The following is a 6,000-nucleotide window of genomic DNA, read 5'->3' as shown; positions in this document are numbered from 1 at the left end:
CAGGCTGGGGTTTGTGACTGCAGTGAGTCGGGAGGGGCGCTCCTGCTCCAGCCAAGATGCTGTGAGATGTGACTCCCAACCTGCTGCTGGCCGTGGTCTCCCCACATCCAGAGAAGTCCACCTGCAGCAAAGGGGGAGGGGCAGGGGATGAGGCCACTCGAGACCCCCAGGGGGAAACAGAGGAGAGGCAGCCCGGGTCCAAAGCAGTTCAAGCCCCAGGATCCACGTGTCTCCAGGCGGGGCCCGCTTTCTGAGGCTTGGGTTTGTGCTGCCCTTTCACTAAGCCAGTTTGGACTGGCTCTCTGTCGCTTGCAACCCGAGAGTGCTGATTAACACTGCCTGTCATCCCTGGCACCACTGTGGGGCCCTCGAGGACAGCAGTTCTCAGGCCCTGCAGCAAGGCCAGCAGGTAGAGCCCGGCCACGGCAGTGGTGCCCCCTCTCCAGGCTCTGCTCCAGGACCGGCCCAGCTGCCCTCCGGTATGAACCAGTCCCCCTCTTCCTTGGCTCTCCAAGGCCCTCAGGGTTCCAACAGCCCCACTGGACTTGCCTTTCTGGTTCCCTGAGGGATACTTGGGGTGGTCCTGTAGCGCAGTATGGCCCCTGGCTTGACTCACCGAGACACTCACCCAAGCCGGCCCTGCACCGCCTCCCCAGGGCGGAAACGCTGCCCCGCCCTCTATGGGAGGCACCGTGTGGGAGGGAAGGGGAGGGGCTGGCCCCCTGAGTTGCTGATAGGCTTCCCCAGTCATCCATTCATTCATTAATTCATCCAACAATTACTGCAGGAGCCCCTGCTGCCTGCCAGGCACTGGGGGCGCACACAGCAGTGACCACACAAGCAAGGGTCCCTGCCCCGTGGAGCTGACACTGTAGTGAGAGAAGCCAATAACACGAAGACTAGTTGGTAAAATATATGTATATTAGTGATAATTACTACAGAGACAGAAGTAAAGCAGGGCAGGGGGTATGAAACATTGAGGCTAAGGCTGCAATTTTAGATAGAGCAGTGCCCCTTTTTAAGCATGGGGAGAGGCTTGGAACCTAGAAAACTACAAGAAAACTGTTAGCCAATCTGACTTCTAAACATAGATTCAAAAACTCAAATAAAAATATTAGCAAAACAAATCTGGCTTTACATATACGTATGCATATGTTAGGTCTGCTCTGGGAGTATAAGAATGGTTTAAAGATAAACTATTAATTTAATTCACTCACTCCAATAGATTAAAGGTAAAAAGCAAAATGGTCATATCATTAGATACAGCAAAACAAAGCAATTAGCTAAACCAAAAACACCCACATTAGACAAGTGTTGACACTCATTCTTGACAAACTCTCCCAGAAAACTAGGGAGGGGGAGAAAGGGCATCTATCAAAACCCAACAGCAAACATCATTTTTCATGGTGGAACTTTCAAAGCATCGCTAGACTAAAGACAAAGATGCATGCTTTCGGTCACCACTGATACTCAACTCTACCCCATACTGGAACTAACTGGACCAGACAGAAAATGGGGAACGAATGGCAAGAAAAAGCCCAAATGGTCTTTAATCGCAGACATGATTGTCTATATGGAAAATCCAACAGAATCTGCTCTCAAAATATTTGGAACCATGTGACACTTCAACAAAACTGCTGGATACAGGACAGCACAGTAAAGCCAACAGCATTTCTCCCGAGCAGCAATACCAGTTAGAACACATAAGAGGAGGCAAACCCCATTCACAAAAGCAGTGAAATCTGCAGGACACTTAAGATTAAATCTTAGGACAGATGTGCATGCCCTATACGGAGGCACTGCAGCAGCGAGGGTCAGAGTGGAGCCTCCAACCTAGAATGGCTGGTTCCACGTCACAGCCCTGCTGCTGAGTGGCTTATGTAAATTACTTGACTACTCCCTGCCCCAGTTTCCTCATTTGTAAAAGGGAGACAATCATAACATCTGTCGCTCCTGGAAGTTGGGAAGATTAACTGAGTTAAACACAGAGCATTTAGAACAGCAGGCAGCACACATTAACACATAAATGTTTGCTAGCATCGTTAGGAAAAAACTACAACACTTAACTGAAGAACATGAAAGAATATCTGAATAAATACAGAGATAGACCATGCCCATGGACAGGACAATTCAGCAGCAGAAGTGGAGCATAATCCCCACATTAAATTTATCAGTTCTTTGCAGTTTCAGTGAAAATGACAGAGGGGTGTTTAATGGAATCTGATAAACTGAAGATTTATACTGAAAAGCAAAGGTTCAAGAAAAGTCAAAACAACTTTGAAGAAAAGCAAAGGCTGGTGCCATTTGATCTACTTGAAACTGACTTATTATAAAACTATAATATCCAAGGCACATGGGCCAGATGAAAAAGCCAATGGAACAGAACAGAGTCCAGAAATGCACCCACACCTTTACGGGAACTTGGTGCAGAAGAGAACTGGCATTATAATCAGTGGGAGAAAGATGGACTAGTGAAGAAGTGATTTGGAAACTAGGTTCTTCTTAAGGAAAAGGTATTTAATTAGATCCATGCCTGACCCCAAACAGAACATTACACTCTAGATGGGCTACAATGTACAAAGGAAAAACATTTATAACCCAGGAGATAGAGAAGTATTTATCAAACAAGACACAAAAGGCAAAATACTTAAAAGAAAATATTGATAAATTCCACTACATCAAAATTAGCAACTTTTGTAGGAAAAAAAGTGTCATAAACAAAATTAAGAGAAAAGCAACACATTAGAAGAGCATGTTTGCAACACACGTAAACAGATAAAGGATGGACCCAAATTACATAAGAAAACAGTAAGAAAAGGCCAAAAGGGGCAAAGGGAAGAACGAGCAACTCTTAGAGAAGGAAACAGAGATTCTCAGCCTCACCAGTGATCAGGAAATGCAAAGTCAACAATCATCATCTGTCAGCTCAGCTGCCAGCCCGAGTGCACTTATGTCAGTTCCAGGTTTTACTCAGAATCCGATACTCCGCCGTAAGAGTGCAAATTGCTTCTTGACGTGGTAACATGTAGAAAGTTAAATACACACACCACGACCCAGCCTCCAGGTGTCCCTCCTAGGAAACCTGCACACTTGGGTGGGAGGGACTAGGTACAATCACTCACTGCAGTGTTGTTTGAAATCCCAACAAACGGGAAACAACCTAAATATTCGTCAAGGTGGATGGAGGGGGTGGGAGAAATAATAAATTAATTGTAGTCACCAGTATGCTTGTAAATGTTTAACAACCTACTGTCTGCGGGGGAAAGCCTGAATGTGCGGCATTTGCTGACTTCTGGGCTATGAATAGTCCCATCATGGCAGACTTCTAGCTGCCATCGTGCCATCACTGAACACAGAGTCAGGAAGAGACACACGCAATCAGCTCCTGCAAAAAGGAACCTGGGGCAGGCTCCCACACACCACTGAGTGTTTTCTCCCAGCATTTAAGATCAACGAAGAAACCAGGTAGAGCTGAAAAAGTAAGGCTTATGGAGGAAAAAACGCAATTTGCAATATGGTGCAATCAACATGACAATGTTTGTATACATTTTAAAATTAAGTGAAATGATACAAGGCATGTATATGCATTAAAAGATAGAACGTGGATGAGAAAAAATGTAAATGTGGGAACAGTGTTTGCCTCTGGAGAGAGAAATGGAAGGTTAGGATGAGGAAGGGATGGACAGGAACTTCAATATACCTCTGATTTTTATTTATTAAATTAAAAGATCTGAAGCAAATATGTCAGAATCTTAATGTCGATTGCTTTTGAATCAATCTTCAAAAGGTTGAGGGGTTATAATAATACACTATAGTCTCCATTTATTTGAACTATTTCATTAAAATAAATACAATACAAAAAAAAAAAAGGTATGGTCATGATTGTGTGAAATCAAAACTCTGCCTTGAAAGACCCTGGCATGAGATACTCCAAAAGGTTTTTGGTAATAATGTTTGGATTTAAGACAAGAGCTTTTTTTATTTTCTTTTATTTGCACATTTTACATCATAAGTGTTACTTTTTGGCAGAAAAATCAGTTAACTTGTGAGTTGGGGCTGGATGATGGCTCTGGGTCCTTCTCTGCTGTCATCGCCATTTGTTGGGCCTTAGCACATCTCCGCCGCCTTAGATAGTCTCCATCCAGAAGCACAATGACCTAGGCGAGGGGTGGGCAGGCTGGGCTTTGTCTAGCATTTCACTGGAGAAGAGATTCATCCTGGCACTGCTTCAGGAAGCCTCCCCAGGTAAAGCAGATGGTTGACAGTGATGAGAAGAACTAGGAGACCACCCTGGAACTCCCTGTGGGACCTCGGTGGTCACAGAGGGGAAAGGGGACAGAGAGGTAGTTACATTAGTAACAGCTGGTATGGGCTGACTGGACAAGCTTTGGATTCACACAGACCTGGTAAATCTCAGCTCTGCCACTTACTAGCTGAGTAACTTGGGAAGTGACTTGGTACCTGTTTTTTTCACTTATAAAATGAATACTTTAGTAGACTGTGTTATTGTGCAAAATATCTGTGGCCCCGCCTTGGGAGAGAAGTGTACTTACATGTGCCATTGAGATCACAGGACCATGTGACCTATAGTGTCCCTCCCTGCCCTTTGTACTTGAGGGGTGGTTATGCAACTTACTTGGGCCACTGAAGCTCTAAGAGTGAGCTCATGCCCCCATCTCTCTTTTGCCTCTGCCATGACCCCAGCAACGCCCAAATTTAGGGCTGCTCCATCAGCCTGGCTCCCAGAGTAAAGATGACAAGGATCAGAGCTGCAGCCAACTTGTGATGGGCATCTGGCATGAGGGAGAAATCAATTCTGTAAGTCACTGCATTTTGAAGGGTCATCCATTGCTGTAATAAAACCTAGTCCATTCTGGCTGAGACAGAGTCCTCGTGTTTTGAGGATAGAATGAGATAACACACGTGAAGTGATATGCAGAGATGTAGCGTATAGGAGAGGTTTTGCTGCAGTAACAACCAACCTACAAATCTCAGTGACCAGATGCAGCATGTGTTTATTTCCACTCACACTGCACTTCTAGTGGGGTCCCTGCTCCTTGTAGTCATTCAGGGACCATGGCTAATAGATGCTTTACTTTAACAGATGTTTTTTTTCAAGACCCAAAGTCATGGGGGTGGGGAGGGGAGAATCTGGCAAGCCACACTCAGGCTCTTAAAGATCTGACTAAGAGACACCAGTCACTTCTGCACAATTCACTGCCCAAAGCAAGTCTTATGACTGTGCCTAATTTTTAAAGCGCTGGGAAGTACAAATCTATCCCACGGGATAGGAGGATAGGCGAGAAGCCGGGTATGTGAGGTCAGCACTAAGACTTCCCCGTGGCCATTCAATGAATGACAGATGCTTCTTAGAGTAATCACTCATCAGGACAATTTAAGCTGATTCCAAATGAAGAAAATTGGATGCTGGAATAGCATGCTAGGCAGGGGACAAGCATGTGCAAATGCAGTCTTGCAGGGGCCTGTCTTGCTCAGAAAATTGCAGAGGTCCAACTACATAGAGGGAATTGGCTAGAGATGCAGTTTGGGGCCATATTGCTAAGACTTCAGAATTTCGATTTTAGCACCTGGAAGCCTTGAAACATTTTAAGCAGGAAAGTGAATGGTCAGATTTCAGTCCATAGGAGAGAGGGGGAGCCCCTGAATGTCAGCGGGGCGGTGAGGCTGGCAAGAGGAGGGGGAGGATTTGAGAACTCTGAGAGCAAGTCACAGGACTGGAAGATAGACAGGCTGTGAGGGCTTGAGCGTGAGGGGTCAAGGATGATTCCAGCTCACCCTGAGTGCGAAGGAGGAGGAGGGGCAGTCTCGGTTTCAGGAGAGGATGTCCAGTGCAGTGTTGGAGGTGGTGAGTGGCTAAAGTCACAAACAACAGGAATACCTTGTTTGGCGAGGTTGTGGAGCAACAGGAACTCTCTTAAACTATCTCTTTGGTAAACTCTGGTATCAGTTACTAAATCTCCAAGTACACACACCCCAACA

Source organism: Camelus bactrianus, chromosome 2 (genome assembly GCF_048773025.1).
Source record: "Camelus bactrianus isolate YW-2024 breed Bactrian camel chromosome 2, ASM4877302v1, whole genome shotgun sequence".
NCBI lineage: Eukaryota > Metazoa > Chordata > Mammalia > Artiodactyla > Camelidae > Camelus > Camelus bactrianus.
Note: the sequence above shows the minus strand (reverse complement) of the source record.